The sequence below is a fragment of the Oncorhynchus mykiss genome, chromosome 6 (assembly GCF_057628025.1).
Source record: "Oncorhynchus mykiss isolate SJ-2025 chromosome 6, ASM5762802v1, whole genome shotgun sequence".
NCBI classification, from domain to species: domain Eukaryota; kingdom Metazoa; phylum Chordata; class Actinopteri; order Salmoniformes; family Salmonidae; genus Oncorhynchus; species Oncorhynchus mykiss.
This window is the reverse complement of record NC_143027.1, coordinates 62,149,570-62,164,840: the sequence shown is the minus strand read 5'-3', so window position 1 is coordinate 62,164,840 and position 15,271 is coordinate 62,149,570. Positions and strand designations below refer to the sequence as shown.

The 15,271-nt window shown below is 39.9% G+C and overlaps 16 non-coding genes across 16 annotated transcripts; all 16 read left to right on the top strand.

The window, feature by feature from the left end:
- Positions 1 to 1,241: 1,241 nt before the first annotated feature.
- On the top strand, positions 1,242 to 1,313 carry trnam-cau (transfer RNA methionine (anticodon CAU)). Its single transcript has one exon. It is a non-coding gene; the product is annotated as a tRNA-Met (tRNA).
- Positions 1,314 to 1,944: 631 nt separating this feature from the next.
- Positions 1,945 to 2,017, top strand: trnaf-gaa (transfer RNA phenylalanine (anticodon GAA)). Its single transcript has one exon. It is a non-coding gene; the product is annotated as a tRNA-Phe (tRNA).
- Positions 2,018 to 2,277: 260 nt separating this feature from the next.
- Positions 2,278 to 2,349, top strand: trnam-cau (transfer RNA methionine (anticodon CAU)). Its single transcript has one exon. It is a non-coding gene; the product is annotated as a tRNA-Met (tRNA).
- Positions 2,350 to 2,550: 201 nt separating this feature from the next.
- On the top strand, positions 2,551 to 2,623 carry trnaf-gaa (transfer RNA phenylalanine (anticodon GAA)). The gene has a single exon. It is a non-coding gene; the product is annotated as a tRNA-Phe (tRNA).
- A 2,775-nt stretch (positions 2,624 to 5,398) lies between these two features.
- On the top strand, positions 5,399 to 5,470 carry trnaf-gaa (transfer RNA phenylalanine (anticodon GAA)). Its single transcript has one exon. It is a non-coding gene; the product is annotated as a tRNA-Phe (tRNA).
- Positions 5,471 to 5,575: 105 nt separating this feature from the next.
- trnam-cau (transfer RNA methionine (anticodon CAU)) lies at positions 5,576 to 5,647 on the top strand. Its single transcript has one exon. It is a non-coding gene; the product is annotated as a tRNA-Met (tRNA).
- Positions 5,648 to 6,495: 848 nt separating this feature from the next.
- Positions 6,496 to 6,568, top strand: trnaf-gaa (transfer RNA phenylalanine (anticodon GAA)). Its single transcript has one exon. It is a non-coding gene; the product is annotated as a tRNA-Phe (tRNA).
- A 260-nt stretch (positions 6,569 to 6,828) lies between these two features.
- trnam-cau (transfer RNA methionine (anticodon CAU)) lies at positions 6,829 to 6,900 on the top strand. The gene has a single exon. It is a non-coding gene; the product is annotated as a tRNA-Met (tRNA).
- A 201-nt stretch (positions 6,901 to 7,101) lies between these two features.
- trnaf-gaa (transfer RNA phenylalanine (anticodon GAA)) lies at positions 7,102 to 7,174 on the top strand. Its single transcript has one exon. It is a non-coding gene; the product is annotated as a tRNA-Phe (tRNA).
- A 2,775-nt stretch (positions 7,175 to 9,949) lies between these two features.
- Positions 9,950 to 10,021, top strand: trnaf-gaa (transfer RNA phenylalanine (anticodon GAA)). The gene has a single exon. It is a non-coding gene; the product is annotated as a tRNA-Phe (tRNA).
- A 105-nt stretch (positions 10,022 to 10,126) lies between these two features.
- On the top strand, positions 10,127 to 10,198 carry trnam-cau (transfer RNA methionine (anticodon CAU)). The gene has a single exon. It is a non-coding gene; the product is annotated as a tRNA-Met (tRNA).
- A 631-nt stretch (positions 10,199 to 10,829) lies between these two features.
- Positions 10,830 to 10,902, top strand: trnaf-gaa (transfer RNA phenylalanine (anticodon GAA)). Its single transcript has one exon. It is a non-coding gene; the product is annotated as a tRNA-Phe (tRNA).
- A 533-nt stretch (positions 10,903 to 11,435) lies between these two features.
- trnaf-gaa (transfer RNA phenylalanine (anticodon GAA)) lies at positions 11,436 to 11,508 on the top strand. The gene has a single exon. It is a non-coding gene; the product is annotated as a tRNA-Phe (tRNA).
- Positions 11,509 to 13,376: 1,868 nt separating this feature from the next.
- trnam-cau (transfer RNA methionine (anticodon CAU)) lies at positions 13,377 to 13,448 on the top strand. Its single transcript has one exon. It is a non-coding gene; the product is annotated as a tRNA-Met (tRNA).
- Positions 13,449 to 14,079: 631 nt separating this feature from the next.
- Positions 14,080 to 14,152, top strand: trnaf-gaa (transfer RNA phenylalanine (anticodon GAA)). Its single transcript has one exon. It is a non-coding gene; the product is annotated as a tRNA-Phe (tRNA).
- Positions 14,153 to 14,412: 260 nt separating this feature from the next.
- On the top strand, positions 14,413 to 14,484 carry trnam-cau (transfer RNA methionine (anticodon CAU)). Its single transcript has one exon. It is a non-coding gene; the product is annotated as a tRNA-Met (tRNA).
- Positions 14,485 to 15,271: the final 787 nt, after the last annotated feature.

The following is a 15,271-nucleotide window of genomic DNA, read 5'->3' as shown; positions in this document are numbered from 1 at the left end:
CAGATTTACGTACAGAATAATATGAAATGCTCTGAGACCATGTTGCTGTCTGTGATCTCCACATGTGTGCCCGGTTGGGCTTCTGTCCATGCTCCATGACTATGCTCGGCTGTCCCTCAGTCAGCCCCCAGTCCTCCTTACTATTTTTTAAGCTTATACAGCATCATTTTTCATGTATTTATTACTCAACAGTATTCTCTCCTTCTTCTTAATTCACTCACAAAAGCCCTTATCTGTCACGCCCTGACCTTAGAGAGCCGTTTTATTTCTCTATGTGGTTAGGTCAGGGTGTGATGTGTGGTGGGCATTCTATGTTTTCTGTTTGTATGTTTTTGCCGGGTATGGTTCTCAATCAGGGACAGCTGTCTATAGTTGTCTCTGATTGGGAATCATTCTTAGGCAGCCTGTTTTGCCACCTTAGTTGTGGGTAGTTGACTTTGTTAGTGGCCTGTATAGCCCTAGTAAGCGGTGTGGTGTTGGTTCTTGTTTTTGTTTGCGACATTCAAAATAAAAAGAAATGTACGCTCACAACGCTGCACCTTGGTCCGGTCATTTCCCTGATGACGTTCGTGACATTATCTGAATGCTCTAATCACATTTTGATCTATTAATGTCAGTCTTTGAATGCTCCATTGTATAAACTACACCGAATAATAATATAAACGCAACATGCAACAATTTCAAAGATTTTACTGAGTTACAGTTCATATAAGGAAATCAGTCAATGTAAATAAATTCATTAGGCCCTAATCCATGGATTTCACATGACTAAGAATGCAGATATGCATCTGGTCACAGATACCTTTAAAAAAAAAGGTAGGAGCATGGATCTGAAAATCAGTCAGTATCTGGGGAGACCACCGTTTGCCTCATGCAGTGCGACACATCTCCTTTGCATAGAGTTGATCGGGCTGTGGCCTGTGGAATGTTGTCACACTACTCTTTAATTTTATCTGAGTAGTTCTAGAACTTCCATTACACATTGAGAGCCTGTGTCTGTTAGGAAGAAGACTCCAGATCAACTGAGGCTCATTTTCGTAGCTGTCGTCAGTAATTGGGTTAGCCTAATTTGAACAAAAATTCTAATTGAAAGTATGTGTGAGTTTGTCAGGGTGGACGCTTCAAAAATAACGTGTGCGTGATTACTCCATCCATGTGGAGGCATTTGTCACTCGCTGTTGGAGCCGATAAGATCTTCATTGTATACACCATAAGCTCGTCCCCTCCACCTATTACCAGATAGCAGAGTGGCGCAGCGGAAGCGTGCTGGGCCCATAACCCAGAGGTCGATGGATCGAAACCATCCTCTGCTATGTATTTTACATGTGGACAATTCGGCGAAGACAAAAACAGATCATAAGATAATATAAAAAGCCTTTATGCAATAGAAATGATACCTACCATACAGTTAAGATTTGACAAAATAAAAGGATACGTTTGTTTTCAAAGAATGCGTTAAAATTGTATTTGTAAGCAATACTTATATAATATATCAACTATAAAGTATGAATGGGTGAGTTAGACCACATTAATATTGCGTCATCCTGAAGGGTAAGTGCAAATTTGATGTGTTCACTACCACCCTCTCATGGACAATGGATAAAATAACACGTCATTTTATCTGAGTAGTTCTAGAACTTCCATTACACATTGAGAGCCTGTGTCTGTTAGGAAGAAGACTCCAGATCAACTGAGGCTCATTTTCGTAGCTGTCGTCAGTAATTGGGTTAGCCTAATTTGAACAAAAATTCTAATTGAAAGTATGTGTGAGTTTGTCAGGGGACCAGCAGGTGGACGCTTCAAAAATAACGTGTGCGTGATTACTCCATCCATGTGGAGGCATTTGTCACTCGCTGTTGGAGAAAGATTAATAGAAAATAATCATGATCCTAAAGTCAGCAGAATACACCAGACAGCCAACCACACCACAACCACTTTAAGGTGGCTGAAATAGCTCAGTTGGGAGAGCGTTAGACTGAAGATCTAAAGGTCCCTGGTTCGATCCCGGGTTTCGGCAGGAACAGTTTTTGCGAGAGGTCTACATTTGGTTCGTGACATTAAGGAGCCGATAAGATCTTCATTGTATACACCATAAGCTCGTCCCCTCCACCTATTAACAGATAGACTGAAGATCTAAAGGTCCCTGGTTCGATCCCGGGTTTCGGCAGGAACGGTTTTTGCGAGAGGTCTACATTTGGTTCGTGACATTCATAAAAAATAACGTGTGCGTGATTACTCCATCCATGTGGAGGCATTTGTCACTCGCTATTACCAGATAGCAGAGTGGCGCAGCGGAAGCGTGCTGGGCCCATAACCCAGAGGTCGATGGATCGAAACCATCCTCTGCTATGTATTTTACATGTGGACAATTCGGCGAAGACAAAAACAGATCATAATATAAAAAGCCTTTATGCAATAGAAATGATACCTACCATACAGTTAAGATTTGACAAAATAAAAGGATAGAAAATATCCTAAAGTCAACTAAATCAATTAGACAGCTAACAAGACACCTTAGAAAATAATGAGAAATAATATTTTAGCAGGATGGCTGAAATAGTTCAGTTGGGAGAGCGTTAGACTGAAGATCAAAAGGTCCCTGGTTCGATCCCGGGTTTCGGCAAGTGTTTATTTTGCGAGACTTCTAAATTTGGCCTGAAACACAGGTTCAAAGGGTACATTTAGTTGGGAGATTATGGGTTGGACAAAACCCTGAACTCTCCTCAACTCCTCCACCCTTTCTCCGTGACCCAACCTATACTCAGAGGATTTCATATTATTCTGTATGTATATCAAAGATACTCCATTTAATATGATATGTTACATTTCATATTGTATGTATTATTAGGAATGTCCATCATCCATTTCATATGATATGAATTACAATTTGTATGATGTTAAGAATTTCCAAAACGTACAATACATTACAAATTAGCAACATGTACAATATGTTAAGATTTTGCTAAACGTATGATATGCTACGAATTCCAATTTGTCTTTCACGTCTGACTCAATTTGTTTTAATGACATTACACATTTATTTTGGGATCCAACACTGTAAACGTAATTTAAACTTTTTCAAAAGAAGGCGAGAGAGGACACAGAAGAGAGGACGCAGGACTTGAGCAAATCTAATTGAGAAAAGGCCAACAGAGGAGTGGCCGTCCCGACTCGATAGCCTTCTCCCAGAGAGGAAGCACAAGAGTATCCTCCTACCTGAGTCCTTCGCAGAAGAGTTTTGAGATCCGCTACACCCCCTATGAATCAGCTGTTTTTTACTGGGAGGAGAAAAGCATGCAAATATTTAAAAACAATATGCTACATATCCTTTTATCGATAAAATGTCTAGCACAACTAGCTACTGTACATGTATTTGTACTACTTTACACATTTAATTTGTGATTAATCCCATGTAGCCTAAATGTAATTTGCATAATGATGCTTGAGTGAAGGAGTCTCATTTCCTTCAAGCACATTTGTTTCCACATTTCCTGCTCTCCTTGATAGATGATCGGAATAGTTTGTCACATTATCATCAAAATAATCTGTCAGCCCCAATATTTCCATACTAAGCTGAAATCATTGTGTGATTTTATATTAGGCCTTTGTTTTGTCACACCCAGCTAGCTAAAATTAGATACTTTGAAATTACTTCACCAACGCTACAGCTAGCTAGCTGTTGATATTGAATACACATGCACTTACTTATGCTTGTGTGTTGTGTGTTCTAATGTGCTGAGCAAGTTGAGATGTTAGCTAAAGGTTAAACACTATTAATTTAATGTTCCAACTAAACATCCGATCTGCTCACTGTGATTAAATGTTACATGTTATAGTCATAATTACAAATAGCAGATATGAAGCGGCCCACCTTCAAAAAGTTGCCAGATGGGAGCCTTGTCCTGAAAGACACCAGCCTTTATCCGTTGTATGTGCCCTCAACACCTGTGCCCTGCTGGGCCTCTGTCCGAGCCCTCGAGGCCTGTGTCTGGCTGGGCGTTACCCTAAACCTAAGCTAGCCCTTTAATCTAACCCTTACCATAAACCTTCAACCTAACTCCTAACCTTAACCCTAACCTTTATTCCTAACCCCTAGCTAATGTTAGCCAGCTAGCTAACATTTGTAACTTTTGTATGATTGTAATTCGTAACATATCATTTGAAATGGATGATATGCATCCAAAAAACAATACCAAATAGATGTATCAGATTTACGTACAGAATAATATGAAATGCTCTGAGACCATGTTGCTGTCTGTGATCTCCACATGTGTGCCCGGTTGGGCTTCTGTCCATGCTCCATGACTATGCTCGGCTGTCCCTCAGTCAGCCCCCAGTCCTCCTTACTATTTTTTAAGCTTATACAGCATCATTTTTCATGTATTTATTACTCAACAGTATTCTCTCCTTCTTCTTAATTCACTCACAAAAGCCCTTATCTGTCACGCCCTGACCTTAGAGAGCCGTTTTATTTCTCTATGTGGTTAGGTCAGGGTGTGATGTGTGGTGGGCATTCTATGTTTTCTGTTTGTATGTTTTTGCCGGGTATGGTTCTCAATCAGGGACAGCTGTCTATAGTTGTCTCTGATTGGGAATCATTCTTAGGCAGCCTGTTTTGCCACCTTAGTTGTGGGTAGTTGACTTTGTTAGTGGCCTGTATAGCCCTAGTAAGCGGTGTGGTGTTGGTTCTTGTTTTTGTTTGCGACATTCAAAATAAAAAGAAATGTACGCTCACAACGCTGCACCTTGGTCCGGTCATTTCCCTGATGACGTTCGTGACATTATCTGAATGCTCTAATCACATTTTGATCTATTAATGTCAGTCTTTGAATGCTCCATTGTATAAACTACACCGAATAATAATATAAACGCAACATGCAACAATTTCAAAGATTTTACTGAGTTACAGTTCATATAAGGAAATCAGTCAATGTAAATAAATTCATTAGGCCCTAATCCATGGATTTCACATGACTAAGAATACAGATATGCATCTGGTCACAGATACCTTTAAAAAAAAAGGTAGGAGCATGGATCTGAAAATCAGTCAGTATCTGGGGTGACCACCGTTTGCCTCATGCAGTGCGACACATCTCCTTTGCATAGAGTTGATCAGGCTGTGGCCTGTGGAATGTTGTCACACTACTCTTTAATGGCTGTGTGAAGTTACTGGATATTGGCGGGAACTGTAACACGTTGTCGTACACGTTGATCCAGAGCATCCCATACATGCTAAATGGTGACATGTCTGGTGAGTATGCAGGCCATGGAAGACCTGGGACATTTTCAGCTTCCAGGAATGGTGTACAGATTCTTACGACATGGGACCCTGAATTATCATGCTGAAACATGAGGTGATAGCGGCAGATGATTGGCATGAAAATGTTGGCTTATGGTAGAGAAATAGCTCAGTTGGGAGAGTGTTAGACTGAAGATCTAAAGGTCCCTGGTTCGATCCCGGGTTTCGGCAGGAACAGTTTTTGCGAGAGGTCTACATTTGGTTCGTGACATTAAGGAGCCGATAAGATCTTCATTGTATACACCATAAGCTCGTCCCCTCCACCTATTACCAGATAGCAGAGTGGCGCAGCGGAAGCGTGCTGGGCCCATAACCCAGAGGTCGATGGATCGAAACCATCCTCTGCTATATATTTTACATGAGGACAATTCGGCGAAGACAAAAACAGATCATAAGATAATATAACAAGCCTTTATGCAATAGAAATGATACCTACCATACAGTTAAGATTTGACAAAATAAAAGGATACGTTTGTTTTCAAAGAATGCGTTAAAATTGTATTTGTAAGCAATACTATAACTTATATAATATATCAACTATAAAGTATGAATGGGTGAGTTAGACCACATTAATATTGCGTCATCCTGAAGGGTAAGTGCAAATTTGATGTGTTCACCCTCTCATGGACAATGGATAAAATAACACGCCATTTTATCTGAGTAAGATTTGACAAAATAAAAGGATACGTTTGTTTTCAAAGAATGCGTTAAAATTGTATTTGTAAGCAATACTTATATAATATATCAACTATAAAGTATGAATGGGTGAGTTAGACCACATTAATATTGCGTCATCCTGAAGGGTAGGTGCAAATTTGATGTGTTCACTACCACCCTCTCATGGACAATGGATAAAATAACACGTCATTTTATCTGAGTAGTTCTAGAACTTCCATTACACATTGAGAGCCTGTGTCTGTTAGGAAGAAGACTCCAGATCAACTGAGGCTCATTTGCGTAGCTGTCGTCAGTAATTGGGTTAGCCTAAATTGAACAAAAATTCTAATTGAAAGTATGTGTGAGTTTGTCAGGGGAACAGCAGGTGGACGCTTCAAAAATAACGTGTGCGTGATTACTCCATCCATGTGGAGGCATTTGTCACTCGCTGTTGGAGAAAGATTAATAGAAAATAATCATGATCCTAAAGTCAGCAGAATACACCAGACAGCCAACCACACCACAACCACTTTAAGGTGGCCGAAATAGCTCAGTTGGGAGAGCGTTAGACTGAAGATCTAAAGGTCCCTGGTTCGATCCCGGGTTTCGGCAGGAACAGTTTTTGCGAGAGGTCTACATTTGGTTCGTGACATTAAGGAGCCGATAAGATCTTCATTGTATACACCATAAGCTCGTCCCCTCCACCTATTAACAGATAGACTGAAGATCTAAAGGTCCCTGGTTCGATCCCGGGTTTCGGCAGGAACAGTTTTTGCGAGAGGTCTACATTTGGTTCGTGACATTCATAAAAAATAACGTGTGCGTGATTACTCCATCCATGTGGAGGCATTTGTCACTCGCTATTACCAGATAGCAGAGTGGCGCAGCGGAAGCGTGCTGGGCCCATAACCCAGAGGTCGATGGATCGAAACCATCCTCTGCTATGTATTTTACATGTGGACAATTCGGCGAAGACAAAAACAGATCATAATATAAAAAGCCTTTATGCAATAGAAATGATACCTACCATACAGTTAAGATTTGACAAAATAAAAGGATAGAAAATATCCTAAAGTCAACTAAATCAATTAGACAGCTAACAAGACACCTTAGAAAATAATGAGAAATAATATTTTAGCAGGATGGCTGAAATAGTTCAGTTGGGAGAGCGTTAGACTGAAGATCAAAAGGTCCCTGGTTCGATCCCGGGTTTCGGCAAGTGTTTATTTTGCGAGACTTCTAAATTTGGCCTGAAACACAGGTTCAAAGGGTACATTTAGTTGGGAGATTATGGGTTGGACAAAACCCTGAACTCTCCTCAACTCCTCCACCCTTTCTCCGTGACCCAACCTATACTCAGAGGATTTCATATTATTCTGTATGTATATCAAAGATACTCCATTTAATATGATATGTTACATTTCATATTGTATGTATTATTAGGAATGTCCATCATCCATTTCATATGATATGAATTACAATTTGTATGATGTTAAGAATTTCCAAAACGTACAATACATTACAAATTAGCAACATGTACAATATGTTAAGATTTTGCTAAACGTATGATATGCTACGAATTCCAATTTGTCTTTCACGTCTGACTCAATTTGTTTTAATGACATTACACATTTATTTTGGGATCCAACACTGTAAACGTAATTTAAACTTTTTCAAAAGAAGGCGAGAGAGGACACAGAAGAGAGGACGCAGGACTTGAGCAAATCTAATTGAGAAAAGGCCAACAGAGGAGTGGCCGTCCCGACTCGATAGCCTTCTCCCAGAGAGGAAGCACAAGAGTATCCTCCTACCTGAGTCCTTCGCAGAAGAGTTTTGAGATCCGCTACACCCCCTATGAATCAGCTGTTTTTTACTGGGAGGAGAAAAGCATGCAAATATTTAAAAACAATATGCTACATATCCTTTTATCGATAAAATGTCTAGCACAACTAGCTACTGTACATGTATTTGTACTACTTTACACATTTAATTTGTGATTAATCCCATGTAGCCTAAATGTAATTTGCATAATGATGCTTGAGTGAAGGAGTCTCATTTCCTTCAAGCACATTTGTTTCCACATTTCCTGCTCTCCTTGATAGATGATCGGAATAGTTTGTCACATTATCATCAAAATAATCTGTCAGCCCCAATATTTCCATACTAAGCTGAAATCATTGTGTGATTTTATATTAGGCCTTTGTTTTGTCACACCCAGCTAGCTAAAATTAGATACTTTGAAATTACTTCACCAACGCTACAGCTAGCTAGCTGTTGATATTGAATACACATGCACTTACTTATGCTTGTGTGTTGTGTGTTCTAATGTGCTGAGCAAGTTGAGATGTTAGCTAAAGGTTAAACACTATTAATTTAATGTTCCAACTAAACATCCGATCTGCTCACTGTGATTAAATGTTACATGTTATAGTCATAATTACAAATAGCAGATATGAAGCGGCCCACCTTCAAAAAGTTGCCAGATGGGAGCCTTGTCCTGAAAGACACCAGCCTTTATCCGTTGTATGTGCCCTCAACACCTGTGCCCTGCTGGGCCTCTGTCCGAGCCCTCGAGGCCTGTGTCTGGCTGGGCGTTACCCTAAACCTAAGCTAGCCCTTTAATCTAACCCTTACCATAAACCTTCAACCTAACTCCTAACCTTAACCCTAACCTTTATTCCTAACCCCTAGCTAATGTTAGCCAGCTAGCTAACATTTGTAACTTTTGCATGATTGTAATTCGTAACATATCATTTGAAATGGATGATATGCATCCAAAAAACAATACCAAATAGATGTATCAGATTTACGTACAGAATAATATGAAATGCTCTGAGACCATGTTGCTGTCTGTGATCTCCACATGTGTGCCCGGTTGGGCTTCTGTCCATGCTCCATGACTATGCTCGGCTGTCCCTCAGTCAGCCCCCAGTCCTCCTTACTATTTTTTAAGCTTATACAGCATCATTTTTCATGTATTTATTACTCAACAGTATTCTCTCCTTCTTCTTAATTCACTCACAAAAGCCCTTATCTGTCACGCCCTGACCTTAGAGAGCCGTTTTATTTCTCTATGTGGTTAGGTCAGGGTGTGATGTGTGGTGGGCATTCTATGTTTTCTGTTTGTATGTTTTTGCCGGGTATGGTTCTCAATCAGGGACAGCTGTCTATAGTTGTCTCTGATTGGGAATCATTCTTAGGCAGCCTGTTTTGCCACCTTAGTTGTGGGTAGTTGACTTTGTTAGTGGCCTGTATAGCCCTAGTAAGCGGTGTGGTGTTGGTTCTTGTTTTTGTTTGCGACATTCAAAATAAAAAGAAATGTACGCTCACAACGCTGCACCTTGGTCCGGTCATTTCCCTGATGACGTTCGTGACATTATCTGAATGCTCTAATCACATTTTGATCTATTAATGTCAGTCTTTGAATGCTCCATTGTATAAACTACACCGAATAATAATATAAACGCAACATGCAACAATTTCAAAGATTTTACTGAGTTACAGTTCATATAAGGAAATCAGTCAATGTAAATAAATTCATTAGGCCCTAATCCATGGATTTCACATGACTAAGAATACAGATATGCATCTGGTCACAGATACCTTTAAAAAAAAAGGTAGGAGCATGGATCTGAAAATCAGTCAGTATCTGGGGTGACCACCGTTTGCCTCATGCAGTGCGACACATCTCCTTTGCATAGAGTTGATCAGGCTGTGGCCTGTGGAATGTTGTCACACTACTCTTTAATGGCTGTGTGAAGTTACTGGATATTGGCGGGAACTGTAACACGTTGTCGTACACGTTGATCCAGAGCATCCCATACATGCTAAATGGTGACATGTCTGGTGAGTATGCAGGCCATGGAAGACCTGGGACATTTTCAGCTTCCAGGAATGGTGTACAGATTCTTACGACATGGGACCCTGAATTATCATGCTGAAACATGAGGTGATAGCGGCAGATGATTGGCATGAAAATGTTGGCTTATGGTAGAGAAATAGCTCAGTTGGGAGAGCGTTAGACTGAAGATCTAAAGGTCCCTGGTTCGATCCCGGGTTTCGGCAGGAACAGTTTTTGCGAGAGGTCTACATTTGGTTCGTGACATTAAGGAGCCGATAAGATCTTCATTGTATACACCATAAGCTCGTCCCCTCCACCTATTACCAGTTAGCAGAGTGGCGCAGCGGAAGCGTGCTGGGCCCATAACCCAGAGGTCGATGGATCGAAACCATCCTCTGCTATGTATTTTACATGTGGACAATTCGGCGAAGACAAAAACAGATCATAAGATAATATAAAAAGCCTTTATGCAATAGAAATGATACCTACCATACAGTTAAGATTTGACAAAATAAAAGGATACGTTTGTTTTCAAAGAATGCGTTAAAATTGTATTTGTAAGCAATACTTATATAATATATCAACTATAAAGTATGAATTGGTGAGTTAGACCACATTAATATTGCGTCATCCTAAAGGGTAAGTGCAAATTTGATGTGTTCACTACCACCCTCTCATGGACAATGGATAAAATAACACGTCATTTTATCTGAGTAGTTCTAGAACTTCCATTACACATTGAGAGCCTGTGTCTGTTAGGAAGAAGACTCCAGATCAACTGAGGCTCATTTTCGTAGCTGTCGTCAGTAATTGGGTTAGCCTAATTTGAACAAAAATTCTAATTGAAAGTATGTGTGAGTTTGTCAGGGGACCAGCAGGTGGACGCTTCAAAAATAACGTGTGCGTGATTACTCCATCCATGTGGAGGCATTTGTCACTCGCTGTTGGAGAAAGATAAATAGAAAATAATCATGATCCTAAAGTCAGCAGAATACACCAGACAGCCAACCACACCACAACCACTTTAAGGTGGCCGAAATAGCTCAGTTGGGAGAGCGTTAGACTGAAGATCTAAAGGTCCCTGGTTCGATCCCGGGTTTCGGCAGGAACAGTTTTTGATAGAGGTCTACATTTGGTTTGTGACATTAAGGAGCCGATAAGATCATCATTGTATACACCATAAGCTCGTCCCCTCCACCTATTAACAGATAGACTGAAGATCTAAAGGTCCCTGGTTCGATCCCGGGTTTCGGCAGGAACAGTTTTTGCGAGAGGTCTACATTTGGTTCGTGACATTCATAAAAAATAACGTGTGCGTGATTACTCCATCCATGTGGAGGCATTTGTCACTCTCTATTACCAGATAGCAGAGTGGAGCAGCGGAAGCGTGCTGGGCCCATAACCCAGAGGTCGATGGATCGAAACCATCCTCTGCTATGTATTTTACATGTGGACAATTCGGCGAAGACAAAAACAGATCATAATATAAAAAGCCTTTATGCAATAGAAATGATACCTACCATACAGTTAAGATTTGACAAAATAAAAGGATAGAAAATATCCTAAAGTCAACTAAATCAATTAGACAGCTAACAAGACACCTTAGAAAATAATGAGAAATAATATTTTAGCAGGATGGCCGAAATAGTTCAGTTGGGAGAGCGTTAGACTGAAGATCAAAAGGTCCCTGGTTCGATCCCGGGTTTCGGCAAGTGTTTATTTTGCGAGACTTCTACATTTGGCCTGAAACACAGGTTCAAAGGGTACATTTAGTTGGGAGATTATGGGTTGGACAAAACCCTGAACTCTCCTCAACTCCTCCACCCTTTCTCCGTGACCCAACCTATACTCAGAGGATTTCATATTATTCTGTATGTATATCAAATATACTCCATTTAATATGATATGTTACATTTCATATTGTATGTATTATTTAGGAATGTCCATCATCCATTTCATATGATATGAATTACAATTTGTATGATGTTAAGAATTTCCAAAACGTACAATACATTACAAATTAGCAACATGTACAATATGTTAAGATTTTGCTAAACGTATGATATGCTACGAATTCCAATTTGTCTTTCACGTCTGACTCAATTTGTTTTAATGACATTACACATTTATTTTGGGATCCAACACTGTAAACGTAATTTAAACTTTTTCAAAAGAAGGCGAGAGAGGACACAGAAGAGAGGACGCAGGACTTGAGCAAATCTAATTGAGAAAAGGCCAACAGAGGAGTGGCCGTCCCGACTCGATAGCCTTCTCCCAGAGAGGAAGCACAAGAGTATCCTCCTACCTGAGTCCTTCGCAGAAGAGTTTTGAGATCCGCTACACCCCCTATGAATCAGCTGTTTTTTACTGGGAGGAGAAAAGCATGCAAATATTTAAAAACAATATGCTACATATCCTTTTATCGATAAAATGTCTAGCACAACTAGCTACTGTACATGTATTTGTACTACTTTACACATTTAATTTGTGATTAATCCCATGTAGCCTAAATGTAATTTGCATAATGATGCTTGAGTGAAGGAGTCTCATTTCCTTCAAGCACATTTGTTTCCACATTTCCTGCTCTCCTTGATAGATGATCGGAATAGTTTGTCACATTATCATCAAAATAATCTGTCAGCCCCAATATTTCCATACTAAGCTGAAATCATTGTGTGATTTTATATTAGGCCTTTGTTTTGTCACACCCAGCTAGCTAAAATTAGATACTTTGAAATTACTTCACCAACGCTACAGCTAGCTAGCTGTTGATATTGAATACACATGCACTTACTTATGCTTGTGTGTTGTGTGTTCTAATGTGCTGAGCAAGTTGAGATGTTAGCTAAAGGTTAAACACTATTAATTTAATGTTCCAACTAAACATCCGATCTGCTCACTGTGATTAAATGTTACATGTTATAGTCATAATTACAAATAGCAGATATGAAGCGGCCCACCTTCAAAAAGTTGCCAGATGGGAGCCTTGTCCTGAAAGACACCAGCCTTTATCCGTTGTATGTGCCCTCAACACCTGTGCCCTGCTGGGCCTCTGTCCGAGCCCTCGAGGCCTGTGTCTGGCTGGGCGTTACCCTAAACCTAAGCTAGCCCTTTAATCTAACCCTTACCATAAACCTTCAACCTAACTCCTAACCTTAACCCTAACCTTTATTCCTAACCCCTAGCTAATGTTAGCCAGCTAGCTAACATTTGTAACTTTTGTATGATTGTAATTCGTAACATATCATTTGGACAATGGATAAAATAACACGCCATTTTATCTGAGTAGTTTTAGAACTTCCATTACACATTGAGAGCCTGTGTCTGTTAGGAAGAAGACTCCAGATCAACTGAGGCTAATTTTCGTAGCTGTCGTCAGTAATTGGGTTAGCCTAATTTGAACAAAAATTCTAATTGAAAGTATGTGTGAGTTTGTCAGGGGACCAGCAGGTGGACGCTTCAAAAATAACGTGTGCGTGATTACTCCATCCATGTGGAGGCATTTGTCACTCGCTGTTGGAGCCGATAAGATCTTCATTGTATACACCATAAGCTCCTCCCCTCCACCTATTACCAGATAGCAGAGTGGCGCAGCGGAAGCGTGCTGGGCCCATAACCCAGAGGTCGATGGATCGAAACCATCCTCTGCTATGTATTTTACATGTGGACAATTCGGCGAAGACAAAAACAGATCATAAGATAATATAAAAAGCCTTTATGCAATAGAAATGATACCTACCATACAGTTAAGATTTGACAAAATAAAAGGATACGTTTGTTTTCAAAGAATGCGTTAAAATTGTATTTGTAAGCAATACTTATATAATATATCAACTATAAAGTATGAATGGGTGAGTTAGACCACATTAATATTGCGTCATCCTGAAGGGTAGGTGCAAATTTGATGTGTTCACTACCACCCTCTCATGGACAATGGATAAAATAACACGTCATTTTATCTGAGTAGTTCTAGAACTTCCATTACACATTGAGAGCCTGTGTCTGTTAGGAAGAAGACTCCAGATCAACTGAGGCTCATTTGCGTAGCTGTCGTCAGTAATTGGGTTAGCCTAATTTGAAAAAAAATTCTAATTGAAAGTATGTGTGAGTTTGTCAGGGGACCAGCAGGTGGACGCTTCAAAAATAACGTGTGCGTGATTACTCCATCCATGTGGAGGCATTTGTCACTCGCTGTTGGAGAAAGATTAATAGAAAATAATCATGATCCTAAAGTCAGCAGAATACACCAGACAGCCAACCACACCACAACCACTTTAAGGTGGCCGAAATAGCTCAGTTGGGAGAGCGTTAGACTGAAGATCTAAAGGTCCCTGGTTCGATCCCGGGTTTCGGCAGGAACAGTTCTTGCGAGAGGTCTACATTTGGTTCGTGACATTAAGGAGCCGATAAGATCTTCATTGTATACACCATAAGCTCGTCCCCTCCACCTATTAACAGATAGACTGAAGATCTAAAGGTCCCTGGTGCGATCCCGGGTTTCGGCAGGAACAGTTTTTGCGAGAGGTCTACATTTGGTTCGTGACATTCATAAAAAATAACGTGTGCGTGATTACTCCATCCATGTGGAGGCATTTGTCACTTGCTATTACCAGATAGCAGAGTGGCGCAGCGGAAGCGTGCTGGGCCCATAACCCAGAGGTCGATGGATCGAAACCATCCTCTGCTATGTATTTTACATGTGGACAATTCGGCGAAGACAAAAACAGATCATAATATAAAAAGCCTTTATGCAATAGAAATGATACCTACCATACAGTTAAGATTTGACAAAATAAAAGGATAGAAAATATCCTAAAGTCAACTAAATCAATTAGACAGCTAACAAGACACCTTAGAAAATAATGAGAAATAATATTTTAGCAGGATGTCTGAAATAGTTCAGTTGGGAGAGCGTTAGACTGAAGATCAAAAGGTCCCTGGTTCGATCCCGGGTTTCGGCAAGTGTTTATTTTGCGAGACTTCTAAATTTGGCCTGAAACACAGGTTCAAAGGGTACATTTAGTTGGGAGATTATGGGTTGGACAAAACCCTGAACTCTCCTCAACTCCTCCACCCTTTCTCCGTGACCCAACCTATACTCAGAGGATTTCATATTATTCTGTATGTATATCAAAGATACTCCATTTAATATGATATGTTACATTTCATATTGTATGTATTATTAGGAATGTCCATCATCCATTTCATATGATATGAATTACAATTTGTATGATGTTAAGAATTTCCAAAACGTACAATACATTACAAATTAGCAACATGTACAATATGTTAAGATTTTGCTAAACGTATGATATGCTACGAATTCCAATTTGTCTTTCACGTCTGACTCAATTTGTTTTAATGACATTACACATTTATTTTGGGATCCAACACTGTAAACGTAATTTAAACTTTTTCAAAAGAAGGCGAGAGAGGACACAGAAGAGAGGACGCAGGACTTGAGCAAATCTAAT